Source organism: Colossoma macropomum, unplaced genomic scaffold (assembly GCF_904425465.1).
Source record: "Colossoma macropomum unplaced genomic scaffold, Colossoma_macropomum, whole genome shotgun sequence".
In the NCBI taxonomy this organism is placed as follows: Eukaryota; Metazoa; Chordata; class Actinopteri; order Characiformes; family Serrasalmidae; genus Colossoma; species Colossoma macropomum.
In genome coordinates, this window is record NW_023494801.1 from 22,922,340 (window position 1) to 22,937,938 (window position 15,599).

Genomic DNA, 15,599 nt, shown 5'->3' on the forward strand with positions numbered 1-15,599 from the left:
ACTGCATTGACCATGAAAAACTAAATCACGGTTGCATGCCACTACGTTGAATGAAATGGCACATCTTGCACACAGAAAGCATGTCAGCTAGACATGCAGCGGAAATAGAGGTAGACTATATGACCCCACTCTGTAACTTTACATGATCTGCCACTTTGTGACTGAATTGCTGAATTTCAAAACGCTTTCACTTTTCAATAATACCACTCACAGTTAATCATGAAATATCTAGGAGGGAAGAAATTTCACTGACTGACTTGTTGCAACGGTCGCGTCCTATTACAGTACCACGCCTCAGTAAGCTCTTTAGAACGACCCATTCTTTTACAATTGTTTCTAAAGGCAGGCTGCATGGCTAGGTGCTTGATTTTATACACTTGTGACAGTGAGACTGAATTAAACACCTGAATTCAACGATTAAGAGGTGTGTCCCAATACTTTTGTCCATGTAGTGTATGTTTGAGGAAAAAGTTTTAGGCCTTAAGGCTTCCACATAGCTTACACCCACGTTCCACTTGGCTACAATGCCTTATTAATCTTCAAAGCTGAGAAATCTAACCTAAAGAGCTGTTTGTAACATCCAACACAACACTCTTTATGGTGCTATACTCGACACATTCATACATGTTCATACACTAATTATAAATGAAGATGGGTTGAATGCAATTATCTGAACCACAGGGGACCTGCTCTTAGATCATACAGTGCTAGTGCAATCTGCATGTATATGCCTTATTACTCCTAAGATAATAGGCGCACAGAACAGAGTGCTTTGTTTATCCAATATGCAATAATCATGCTTGAATTACCAAGACAACTGTAATTGCCTACTCTGGATATTTGTGCTAATAGCTAGTTATGCCTCAGTATAGTGCATGTTAAAAGGTTTCTCTTGAAATGAATCAAAGGTTTCTGAAAAGTTCCCTTTCTTGTTTCTCCCCTTTTATCATTACTATTATGTCAGTCACAAGATAATCAAAGCCTTTGTGCCATTAGATATCTATCTGAATGCATCTCCACAAAGAGAAATTTCCTTTTTTCACAGCACCTCTCAATACAGTGCAGTCTTCAGGCTTAGAAAAGCTTCACAATCATTATTTTATCATCTTTCCACATTAATCATTCAACTTGAAAACTTTCATTATGGGTCTCGGTCAGTTCTTTGATGTTCAGTGGGAGGAGCTCACAAGGTTTGCCGTCACGGTCAATAAGGCTGGCTTTCGTTGACGCATCACTGTACACTATGGTTCACAGGAGGATTCATAAAAGGGAGCAGTCAGCTACAGAATAGCTGGCACTGAAATACACTTTTGGAGAAACAGGGTGCTATATATAACTCTGGATTGGTAAATTAATCCTTCAGAGAAAAAAAATCCTCTTTCACTTTTTCTCGCTCCAAATAGAACTCTTGCAGATCAGATTTAGGAGAGATTTATTCTTCAAAACAGAACTGGAGACGAGTAGAGATGGAAGCATTTAACGGGCTCATATCATAGAAATTTCATTTACTTCACTTTTTAGAAATAAGAGAGTTTGATGTGTTGTGTAAAAATTTCAAAACATACCATTCAATCCTCAGTCCATACAGTCCATATATGGAAACTACAAAAACAGCCCGTTATAAATCCAACAATCCTTATTTATCAAGGTTGGACTACCCTGCAACTGATTAATAATATTTTATATGTTGTGGAGACATGCAGATATCTGAGTACATAAGGATAAATCAGCTCCACTGCATGAAATCAAGCCCCCACCTACCAGAACCTTATTTACATATCCTTCACATGAAGCACGCCATAATTCATGCAGGAGCCAATAAAACAGCAGCATTCAGCGGCTCGTGAGCCAATACCTGTGCTCATAGGTGGAGTTTAAGGTTAAGCAATGAGTGTACTTCTCCCCCTATTGACCAAGCTATGCATATAGTGTAAAAATGATGACGATCGGTAAGATAGAATGTGAAATAAACAAAACATCTTTTTTTTTTTTTTCTTAAGTCGGAAGAATGATATGGTTCTGTAGTGTGACTATTTTCCTAAAATATCATATTTAAATGTTATATTATTGCAATGTAAGAGAGCTCTTGCACAAGCCATGCTTTGTATTTATGTAGAGTATGTGTATATGTATGTAGAGTATTATGGTAAACAGAGGGAGTGTTGGTGCTGTCGTCCTGCAGCTCTCACACGTTCACTCAAGTTTGCTGATGGTGGAGCGGAGGGGCGCTGACATCTCAGGGAGCCCTCATGTCTCTGTTACCTTTCTGGTTTCTCCCTTTTAGTTAGGCTGTAATAACTAGACCTGCCGGAGTCTGTGCTGCTCTCTGTTAATACTGTAACCTGTGATCAGTCACTCTTTACAGAACTAACTCTCTGTGTGTTTTCCTTTTCTTTGCCAAGCTGAACAACTCCCCATCTCCCCAACTGCCCTGATGCTGTTGTTTCTTCTGCTTTGATCGGGTGCCCACTGCTTGCCAGCCTTTTGGACTATTTTGACCACCATTGAGCTTCGTGCTGTACAACGCTGTGCAAACCTTACCTTCATGAACTGACCCTCCTGATGATGCTGCTGCTAATTAACCCTTGCTCCACCTGTTTTCCCCATTTTGCATTCTAATATTTTATACTAATGCTGTTTGCTATCAAACAGTCGACCAGAGAAGGATGGGTTCCCCTTTTGAGTTTTGGTTCCTCTCAAGGTTTCTTCCTCTTGCTCTTAGGGAGTTTTTCCTTGCCACTGTCGCCACTGGAGAACCTTGACTTGACTTGTATTTATGTATGTATGGGAGCTGTCAGTAGTACAAAACAATCTTATTGGCCAGTTAACTACAAATCATCAACCACCAAGCATTGTATTTCAGAGTGCTCAAATTCTTACCAGAGATTTGGACATATAGATAGGCCAAAAATAAAATCTATGAATGACAAAACTATCAGTAAAATTTTCATGCTATCTTTTTATGGTTAGATTTGATGAATAAGGGCCTTTGCATAAACAGCAGTTTAGCCCCACCCATTAAGGAACAGGTCAACCCCACACTGTTTTTGGAATGAGACACCATACAGAACAGCCAATAAGAACAAAGGTGATTTACATTCATTAATCTTAAGTATTATTGGGACAAGATTAGTTTTAAATGGTGAGGTAAAATATTTTTACCACAGGATGTCTGTAATTATTATAAACAATCCACACAGGATAAGAAATATAACATAAATTACAGAGATGGGAGTGGCTTCTCAAATCACGCAATATTGACACAACACGTAAATGTTCCATCCACAATACGTTCAGTTGCTTGCAAGTAGAAAACATGTCCAAGTATTTATTTAACTGTAGCTTTATTCAGCTAAGCAAATACCTTGCTGACTTAAGTGAATGCTAATGCTGTGTGTCAATAACATTGTTATTAGCATGGAAATTTACAGTGAACATCGCTGCATGTAATCAATTGTCATTTACTTGTGTCAATGACTCAGTGGAGTCATTTCTTTGAGGTAAGATAACACATAACGGCATGATTTGTGCCTCTAAATGTTCCTCTGGGTGCCTGCATACTAAAGAAATAAAAAAGAAGCATAGAACTCCTTTTCCACAGGATATGATGGAATATTTATCAACATGACAATTTGCATAGCGTTTATATAACCTGAAGTTTATTTTATAGTAGGTAAAAACCACCCCGATCTTTACTGACATTGAAGCCCATAGTTCATAAAAAATTACTGGCATGGCGGATTCAGTCAGGACAAAAATCACTGTGAAACTTGATCGTTGCATTTCCCCACCTACTCATGTAAAACTAATCCCATCCAAATTGTGCTTTAGAAAGAAAAGAGAGGTGTGAAAAAGGGATAATTAATGTTTTTGGCACCTAAACCTGCACAAACATCACAAGTAGACTTAAATACAAGAAATACGGCCTCTATTTTGGAAATAGTTTGCAAGGGATTTTTTTGGGGGCTCCTTTTCTCCAGACAGTGATGTGATGGGATGGTATGGAGCGATGCCCATCAGGGAACCTCATTATATTAACCTACAGCAGGCCGTAATAGGTGATGTTATTATGAGTCAAGCATGAAATGTCATTTCATCCACTTGAGTGGTTTCAATATTGTTCTACTGATATTAATTGCTCTTTATGTGTCAATAATGGCATAATAAAGGAATGGAAAAAGGTGCCACCAAGCTTGCAATAGCATGACGGCCCTTTTACGTAATCCGTTTATTAAATCTTGTACATATAATCTGTAGTGCAGAGCATTTGGATACAGTGCATGAGAGAATGCTAAAGACAGAGCAGAACCATTTGGCTCTGTGTGTCCAGTCAGCAGCGTAAGAGCATAAACTGCTGTGAAGGACCCACAAGGCTGCTTCTTTGACCCATATTTTGAAATCTAAGGGAGGGCAGCAATTCTGAGATCTCACTGGGGACAGCACCAGGACAATTGTGTCCAGTTTTATATGTTCAAAGCAGCAGAACAGCATGATTAAGCTAAGATCATGCCCATTTTACATCCAACCCTTTTAAAGGCGAAAATCTTTTGCAAAGTCATTTTGAGCAACATAATGCTGGCTGTACCCAGATTGTGCTTGATTGTACCAGATTGTCCTAGCATGGATTAAACTGATTGCAGAGATTTTAAAAAAATGTGCAGCAGAACATGTTCATATTGAGAGCCTAACCTCAATCAGGCAGGAGGCATGATGCCTATTGGTTCCCTGCTTTTAGAGTGAACCTCAAAACCAGCACTCCAGCAGAATGTGCAGCTCCCTGTCTTAGATGTGTCTTCATTTTGGGTTTACTGATAAACACCATTACTGTGACTGACAGCACAGCCCTACAGGAGTGATACGCCTGCTCAAATAACTACACTAAACACACACACACACACACACACACACACACACACACACACACACACACACATGCCTCTGATCATGAAAAAAAATGTCATAGAAATTTTAAGAGCAGCAAAAAGGCAGGGGATCTATTTAAAAGATTGTGATGAGGGCCTCTAGTTTGTGGCCATCCTATGTACATATATATATATATATATATATATATATATATATATATATATATATATATATGTCCACTTTTTGCCTTTACTACAGCTTCTTTTTAGCTTGTTTTCAGTTTGCTCACAAAATAAATAAACAAATAAAAATCTCTAAGGGACTTTTATAAAATTCATTGTAATAATTTCTGAACTCTAGTTTTAGAAACTTGTTCTTTCACGTCTTTCCATTTGACTTTCTCTTTGTTTGTGCAAGTGGATTACCTTAAATCTAAACTCCTCAGAAATATCCCCTTTAGGTCTTTTTGATGCACATGAGAAAGAAAGAAGTTTAGAAGACAGTTAGGGTGAATTTGGGTTGTTGCTTGTGTGAATGTTAAAGTCTCTTTGAAGGGAAATGTAATGTCAGTGATTCTTTTGGGACCAGCTTTTGTTAAGAGGGCAGAGAGTTTTAAGACAGAAAGGATGAATTAAACATATTAAAGGAGTAGACAAATTAAACACTGATAGATGTGTCAGAGGCTTTTGTGAAATTTTTAGTTGAATACATTTTTCCTGTTTTTTTTTCCTGAAACTGAAGGACGAATAACTTGCACTGAATACGTGTTTTGACTGGAAACTGATTAACAAAATCTTGCTCTCTGACATTTTCACAATATTGCACATATGGAGTGTAAGTTTCAAACGTTACGAAACAATAAAGTTGCATGGTTTTGAGGTGCATTGGTTGCCTACCTCAAGGACATATGCAGGAAAAAAGTAATCATCCTTAGAATCCATCAGTATGTTATGTGAAGAGGTAAAGCCAATTTTTTAGCTGAAATAAAACATCTGTGTCTCTGAGTCTGATTTATTTCTTCTCCATGCACAAAGCCAGACATATTCCGCAGGCCTAACTGCCCATTTTGAATGGTGTATCTTGACTAGGTAGGAACAATAAACAAACCACTGAAGTGCAGGTAGATGATAAAATACTGGTGCATAGATTTATTTCTATGTACTGAACTGGCTTTAGACCTGTTCTGTCCATAATAAGGCATTTGTTATGTAAGGTGTTTTTCCACAGCATGGTTGAAGTGAACCTAAACACAAACAAAGATGAGATCCATGCAGATCCATAATGAGCATCCTAGTGCTGTTTGCAACCTTCATTCTCAGGCAGGTTCTTGAATGGACTCACATAGCCTCAACTGGCAAGAAGATTAAAAGATGGATAAGCCAGCTTTAACCAGCTTTAATCCATGTCACACCTTTCTCAAGGAATGACATGTCATGCAAGGAATTGATTATTGCAGCCTACTATGATGTCAGCACTGCATAAGCCAGTGAAAGACATTGGGCATCCCTAGTCTATGATTATATTATATGAAATGTGGAGCTTGACACAGTAACCACTATGGAGGATCAAGAAAAGTTAAACTTTCATCACTCAAATACATAAGATAATCTTCCACTCCCTTCAGTGAGGACATAAAATACAAAAATTAGTTCTAGATCAGCATTAATACTTTGAGAAATATTGGCCAAAGTTTGTTGGTTATAAAAGACTAAGGGCTTGCTGTTAAACCTTTCTCATTTAAGTGCTGCAATACATACATACTAACACACATTCACACACTTTGTGAAAAAGGAAATAGAGTATGAGTCACCTACACCTCAAAATGAGCATAGTGCTGCACTGTATATTTTGTCTGTACTGGTGTTTGTGTCACACAACAACACTGATGGTTAGTTTTAGGAGTACTGATAGACAGACAATGTAATATGTTATTTACTGGGCACGTGATTGTTGGCTGAGCACTTACTTGATTCAGATTGTTTGGGGGGAAAAAACAGTTACAAGTAAGTAAAAAACTAAATAGTAAGTTTCCTTAATGGAAATGTAATTTCTGTCTGATTAATGTTTACAGTAGTGTGTAAACTTCCCTTTGGTGTCAATATAAGAACAAAACAGTCCAATCAAAAAAAAAGCTATGTCAGTTTTATAGGGCATTTTGGTAATTGTAGGGTAGTGTTCATAAGGCTACATGACACCTACATAAGCTTGGCATGACAACTGACTAAATCTATATAAATATTTATAAATGCTTATTTAACTTAGCCTACTTTGATCAATATTGGCAAATGTAACCTTTATAGTGAATGACATCTATAGAAATAAGCATTTATAAACATTTATGTGGGGTTATGTCAGTTGTCATGACAAGCTTATGTAGGGATCATAAAGCCTTATGAGAAGTATCCTACAGTAAAGTGTTACTGACATTCTTTTACAATACCAGGACTTCTAATTTAATGGAAACTTCAAGACTGTTGGATAAAAATTCCCATTAATAAATCCCTTTTCACATCTGGGCAAAAATAATTAATTTCACATTTTATTTCACAGTTTTAATGTCTTATCTCTTTGTCTAAAATGTGGATGACAGAAAAAACTTCTGTGAGTAGGTTTGTCTAAACTTCTGACCAGTACTGTTCAGTAAGGAGGCTTTTATACTGAAGACAAGTGAGACTAGAGAACCTCTCAGCGCTAGTCATCATTACATGTTTGTGTGAGTACAGCCGGTGGTCTGTCAAGCTGACGCAGCAGAAGAATGCTGTATGAGATCTGACAGCCAACACACACACACACACATACACATACAGTGACAACCAGTCTCTCAAGACCTAATTATTAACTCTGTTCCAAGATGAGGAGCACAAAAGGTTTGCTCTGTGTGAGTGCATGTGTATTTGAATGAGTGTGTACATCCAAGGGCAACAAAACAAACCCATCTGCGATAAATTCATTCCGGCTTCAAGCTCACTAATATGTGAGAGAACAACACTTTACAACCTCATGGCTTAACTGTCATCTCACTAAAACAACAGTCCTGATGCTTCCCATTGGAAAGTCCTGCATTAGCAGTCACCTGACTGTTAGGTTTAGGGTTTGGGAAAAGTTGAATTCAAAGGGTCATATTCTATTTTAATGCATATCTATCACCGGAAATCCATATATTGCATATTTGTAGCATTTATATTGTATTTTAGCCATTTATCTACACTTACCAAGCAATTTATTAGGAACACTGTATTAATACTGAGTGCGGCCTCCCTTTGCTCGCAAAACAGCCTTAATCCTTCATGGCATGGTTTCCACAAGATATAGGAAACATTCTTTTAAGATGCTGGTCCACAATTACATGATTTTTCAGGTGCGCTTTCATGCTGCAAACCTCCCATTCTACCACATCCCAAATGTGCTCTTTTGGATTCAGATCCAGTGACTTTGAAGGCCACTGAAGTACACTGAACTCTTGAAACCAGTTTAAGACCACTTTTGATTTGGATATAGTGCATTATCATGCTGGAAGTAGCCATTACAAAATGGGTAAATGAAGGAATGCATATGGTCAGCAACAATACCTAAAAAAGCTGTGCCATTCAAACGATGATTAATTGGTATTAAAGTGCACCAAGAAAACATCCATCATACAATTTCACCACCTCCACCAGCCTGGACTGTTGACACAAAGCAGGTTGGGTCCATGGATTCATGCTGTTGTCACCAAATTCTCACGCTACAATCTGTGTGCTTCAAGAGAAATCAAGATTCATCAGGCCAGACTAAGTTTTTCCAGTCTTCAACAGTCCATTTTTGGTGAGCCTATGTGCACTGTTGCCTTGGCTTTTTTGTTCTTGGCTGGCAGAATTGGAACCCAACATGGTCTTCCACTCAAGGTTTGATGTGTCGTGCATTCTGAAATGCTTTTCTGCTTACCACAATTGTACAGAGTGGTTATCTGAGTTACCATAACCTTTCTCTCAGCTTGAACCAGTTTGACCATTCTCTGTTGACGTCTCTCATCAACAAGGCGTTTCCACAAAAACTGCTGCTCACTGGATATTTTTTTCTTTATTGCTCTATTCTGAGTAAACTTCAAGTGCATGAAAATCCCAGGAGATCAGCAGTATTAGAAATATTCAAACCAGCCCATTTAGCACCAACAATCATGCTACTGTCACAATCACTGAGATCATATTTTCCCCATTCTGATACTTTATGTGAACATTACTTGAAGCTGCTGACCCATATCTTTTATGCCCTACACTTCTGCCACATGATCAGCTGATTAGATAATTGCATTAATGAGTTCTTAACTAATGTTTTTATATGACTTTTTAATTATGTTATGTTCATGTTAAGCCTTTGAAAATAAATGGTTAAGTAGCCATTGTGGTCATATCTCATTCTTCTTGTGCTAGAAGCACTGCAAATTCATCTACTACTGCATCTCTGGTCTCCCCTTCTATGATCATTTTCATCTTTTGGATACCAAAGAAATCTGCTCTTTGTGTGTAAATTCTAACAAAGAATAAACAGTGGCACAAGCAGCTGTTTAAACAGCTCTTAGCTTTGGCACGAAGTTGAGATGGTTGCAGCTGTTTCATACCAGTTGCAAATGAGTTGCAGGATGCTTTACATTATGCAACTTATGTGAAATTTAGTTTCATAAAAGTCCCAAGCAACTAAAGTTGCATGTAAGTTTTACTATGTAAAGTCAGCCTTAGAATTAAACAGGCCATTTTTGTTGCTGTGCCTTTTAGACTGACAAATTAAATGACCTCTGTTCTGATTGGCTGCTCTGTAGTGTGCCCTATTCAAAAAGCAGGATGAAGCCTTCCTTATAATGACAACGTGAATTGATGGAGCTAAACTGCTGCAGGCTCAATAGACAGATATATGTAAATATATGTTGGGTTTTGTGACATCACCAGAGCTTAATTTGTAAATGTTGGGGTCTGAATCTTACAACTACCGTGTGTGTTAAAGAGGCTCTTAAGCACAAGTAAATACTAAATGGATGTCACAAGCAGTTGCAGTGGTATGATTGGATGGTATAAATAAGCCAAAACGCCAAACAGAAATGAACTCTATATGCAAAAATATGCAAAAATATGCAAAATATGTGACAGTCGAAATCCTATTTTTGTCACTGACCAGCCAAAATGGCAATCCTGGTGCCACTGTTGGTCAAAAGCCATTGGTGTAGCTTATAATTACTTTTTTATGTAGCTTATAATGTCCTTTAAAGGATCAACAGGCACAGCAGTAGTGGCACATTTGTAAGTGATAAACGGTGTCAGTGTTGTTTTTACTACTATTTTTCTATTTTTCTGCAGCCAAACAGGAGAAGTTTGCGCATGCCATGGAATGAGGTGACCTAACATGCTTCTTTTTAACTAACTTTCCTACATTTCTACATTTTGTTTTTGTAAGCTGTTTTTGCAGCTTAGTTTCCATCTATGGACCATATGGACTGACGAGTGAACAGCTCGTTTTGCCTCTCTGTGCTATGTGTCTTTTAATGAATATTTTGTTGAATGTAATTTAAAGACAATGTGGATCATCAAAATAAAGTGCTATACTCAGTCTGGCAGACATGGGAGTTCTGTACAAGCGCTTCAGTGTGCAGCCAATCAAAAAAACAAGTAACTTTCGAAGGCCGTGAGAGGCTTTTTGAGCAGCTCGCTCCTAATATGGTCTTCTGTTTTTGCTCTGATGTGACATGTGTCTTCAGCCTTGCCTCAGAGGACCTGTACAAAGAGTGCCTCTGCAAAGAGAACACCCGCATGTTGCCTTGGTACATAAATTAACATTATTCTTTCCTCGCTCAAAACCCCTGCATTCCTCCTCTTCATTATGGGCATTGTAGTCCTCGACAACTCCTTTTCCCAGCATAAAGGACTACACGGAAGCAATGAGAAGATTTTGTACTACCAATAAGCATTTTCAATGACCCTCCTTCATGCAGATGCACACTGGAGTGTAAGCTGTGTTATTCGTCCACATGTCTGGGTAGCTATGGCAGCCCATAAAAGTCCACAATGATAGGGGCATGCTTCAAAAGAAGACACACAACAGAGATGGAAGGCAAACAAGCAAGGCTTGTTAGGCACACTCACAAATGCACACGCACATGTTCAAACACATCCAAGCATGCTTTTAAGCATGCACACAAAAACACTCCCTGGCCACTTTACTAGCAACTACCAACTTTGTAGTGTATGGTTAGACTGCAGCTAATCTGTTTCCATGCACAGTTGGTATTAGCCATCCATACTCTTCAGTAGTGATCAGTTATGACCACAGAACTGCTCTTGGCTAGATACGCTATATGGCCAAAAGTATGAGGACGACAGACCATTTTACCTATATCTGCTTGTTGGATATCCCAAAATCTTGGACACTAATATGGAATTGGCCCTTTGCTTTAAGGTTGCTTTAACAGCCTCCTTCTGGGAAGGCTGTCCACAAGATTTTGGAGTGTTAGGGAAGTTGTGCCCATTCAGTCAATAGAGCATTTGTGAGCATTTGATGTTGAACAAAAAGGCCTGGCTCGCAATTGACATTCCAATTCTTTCCAAAGGTGTTTAGTGGTTTTGAGGTCAGGGCTCTGTGCAGGCCATTGGAGTTCCTGCACACCACACTCATCAAACCATGTCTTTATGGACCGTCGCTTTGTGCACAGTTAGGCTGGAATACGACAGGGCTTCTCCAATTTTTTCCACAAAGTTGGAAATATATAATTCTCTAAAATGTCTTCGTATGCTGTGGCCTTAACATTACCCTTCACTGGTACTAAAGAGTCATGCCCAAACCCTGAAAAACAGCTCCAGACCATTATCCCTCCTCCACCAAACCTTACTGTTGGCACCATGCATTCCAGTAGGTAGCATTCGTCTGGCATCTGCCAAACGTAGATTCATCCATCAGACTGTCAGATAGTGAAGTATGATTTGTCACTGCAGAGAACACATTTCTACCGCTCCAGAGTCCAGTGGCGGCATTCTCTGCTTGGCCCTGTGCGTAGTGTCCACAAAAGTTTGGCCATATTTTAGCCATCCTAGGGTCATGGATGCCTCTCAACATGGTACTGTAAATATCCTGCCTGATAAATTGATATCAATTTATTAAAGGCCATGATAGAGAATGCCTGAAAATCTGCACGACAACAGATAGGCTACAGTCAGTAATTGTCTACGTACATTATATAGCCAAAAGTATGCAGACACTCAGAAATCCATCTGTGCTTGTTGAACATCTCCTTCCAAAACCTGAGCATTATTAAAGTATTTGTACCCATCTTTGCTGGTAGATTTTGAAATGTGGGATGCATTAGTGAGGTCAGGCACCGATGATGGACTGAATCACAGTTGATGTTCCAGTTCATCCCAGTCGTGTTGGATGAGGTTAAAGCTCTGTGCAGGCCAGTTAGGTTCTTCCTCACTAAACTTGCCAGGCCATTTCTTCATGGAGCTTGCTTTGTTTATGAAGGTATTGTCATGCTGAAACAGGAAAGGGCCTACCCCAAGCTGTTGCCAAGAATATCATTATATGCATCCATTCAAAGATCTATTTGCATAAAGCTGAAATCTGCTGAACCTTTTCAACATGTGGCAAGGCAGATTTCGCTGCACCACAAACCATCATGCATCATGTGCTGTGGCAGAGCTCTCCATTGAAATGAAGGATGTGGCCAGGCAAACTTGCAAGTGGACACATGCCATAAGAGGACGAGCATATCTCTTGCTGGCGTACAGATTCCTTTTGCAACTTAGATATCATAACTGTCGGTACAAAATCTTGTACCTCCAAAATGGTAACTTTACAAGAAAAAGTTAATCCAACAATAGTATAACATTGCGTTATTTACAGTACATTAATTGTGGGTCATTTCTGTTCATCATATTCATCATAAAATTTGCATAAAAGTAAAAAACAACAAAAAAGGAGATGCAAGTCTTTGTGCTGCAGTGATGATATGCATGCAGTGGTAAAATTACTGAAAATGCTAATTTAGGGACTAAGGGTAATCTTTAAGAGAGGATTCCATGGTTCTTACTTGAAAGGGAACAGATGTCCCAGATGTGTACAATCATTTGGTTATTAATGGCAGTCTAGTGTCTCAGAATGCTCAAGCTACCATATGTTCAAAAGCTATGTCTGGTGCACAGACAGACAGCCTGGCACATTAAGCTGTAACTGAAATTCTTTGTTCCAAAATGTGGATAAATGATAGCACTCTGTTTGCGCCATGGCCTGAAGTGTCGCAATTGTGGGTGGAAAATTCCCAAAGGGTTATTATTTTGTCTTTCTCTCTCTCTATGTATGTTTTGGTTTTGCAATAACAGATGATCCCTTTTATTAGATTGCTTCCACAGGCCACTGCATATGCAGACCACAGGACCAGCCAATATCATTTTGACAGAATTCACACTGTTAAAGATACCATGTGATTAGCACCAGCCTTTCATCATCTGACAGAGTGACTGAACTCATTTGTAAGTCAATGAGGCATGTAAAATGTTTTCTGGCACCACTGACTTTTGTTTGACTTGAACATTTTCCTTCTTTACAAAGTAAAACTTTGAATGATTTGAGGTTAATGTTAACGCAAAACAATTCCAATAAAGTAGATGAAATGCAAATAAAAACAGAAAGCAGTGATTTGTAAATCTACTTTGAGCTGTATTTGAATGAAAATAGGATAAAGACAAGATATGTAAAGTTTTACCTTATCAGCTTTATTGTTTTTGTAAATAAACACTCATTCTGAAATTGATGCCTGCAACATGTTTCAAGAAATTGGGAGAACATTGTGAAATGTTCAAAAAACATCTTCAACAGCTGATATAATCATGCTTGTATATAAAAAGAGCATCCAGGAAAGGTTGAGTCCTTTATGAGCAAGGATGGATTGAGGCTCACCATTTGGCCAAAAATGAATCAGCAAAAAACCCAACAGTTGGAAAAATAATGCCCCTCAGACTTTCTTCTTCCATCAGGGAATCTGGATGAATATCTTTGGGTAAAGGACAATGTGGATGACCACAAATGAATGCCTATGACATTTGACCACTCAGATAGCATTGCATTAAAAACAGGCATGTTTCTATGATGAATATCAGCACATGAGCTCAGGAATAAGCACTGTCCATCACTGCAGTGCAGTTAAGACTGTACCATCCATAGTGGAAGCCCTATGTCTACAGCGTCCAGAAACACTGATGAGTTCTCTGGGCTAAAGATCATCTGAAATGGACTGATGCACAGCAGAATGTTATTGTCTGATGAGTCAAACTTTCAGACTATTTATGGAAATAATGGATGTTGTATATTCCAGGCCAAAGAAGCAAAGGATCATCCACATTGTTACCTGCATAAAGTTCAAATACCAGTGTCTGTCATGGTATGGGGGTGTAAGGCTGAACACGTTTTGGAGTAACATATGCTGCCTTTCAGACGCCGTCTTTTTTAGGCACATCTAGGCTTATCAATTTGAACATGACAACAACAAGCTAGATTCTGCATTTATTACAACAGCATGGCTGGTAGACTGGCCTGTCTGAAGTTCAGAACTTTCTCCTCTTGAAACATGTGTTGCATTATTAAGCTAATATGACAAAAAAGGCTCTGTATAGTTACAAGGCTGAAGACTTATATGACTGTAGAAGCAAAACTGGATCAGTTTGTGTCTTTAGTCCCCAGACAAATGCTGTTATAAGAACGGCATCGCATGGCATTATGACATTTACCAATGCGTTCTGTTCCTCATGGGCTGAAACGTTCTTCTTTTGTGTGTAGACTAAAGAGCAATTTTGCCATCCTGGCTCAAAGTAATCGGGTGATAATAACCTCTTCAAATCTCACCTTCAGAAAAAAAGGAGCCAGGTATATCCCGTACCTGACGTCTTTCTATTTGTTAGAGCGACAGAGTGATGGATTGTGAAGGGAGTCCTCCCACGCAGCTCTATGAGCAGCCAAAGGTTGGCCTGTCTGCCAAGTCCAGACACAGCATTTAAGTTGCAGTCTGAGAATAGATGCATATTCAAATGTCTCATTTCCATTTTGATTATTTTCGGCTGTAACAAGCTCGCATTTGCATAATTGTCGGGGCATACACAAGAAGCATAGAGAGACAAGGATGAAGCAGGAGAATAGATAAGAGACCCAGGAATAGATGAGGGGGACTTAAAATAACAAAAGATTATTATAAGGTGGGCCAGAAGAGTGTTCTCTCTGCATGTTCGCTATAACGCCAAAGAAGCACACACATACAAACACAAACACAAAATTGGCCACCATTCAGTGTAAAAATCACAAAACAAGCATGAGAGACACATGCACCTCATTACTACTCAGCAAAATGTTCAGCAGCATAACTGACTCACAGATGCACCCATGCTGAATCTCACCTCGGTCACGCTCTCTTGCTAACGCAAGCGAATAAACAGTGCTTTCTGCATGTCAACGAGGCTGTAAGTCAAAAAGACGCTTACATAATAAAATGGATTTCCTCGTTACCTTTAATGTGGCATTGTACAGACACAGCCATTAAAACAAACACGAGATTGATCCCTTCATTTCCTTAGTGAGAGCACATCAGCACCAAAAGAGAGAGGGGGAGAGAGAGAAAGAGAGCAATAGAGAGAGAGAGAGAGACATAGACTGATAGAGAAGGAGAAGGCAGAGAGAAGAGAGGAAGAGATAGAGAGAGACAGGGTGAAAGAAAGACAGAGAATTAGAGA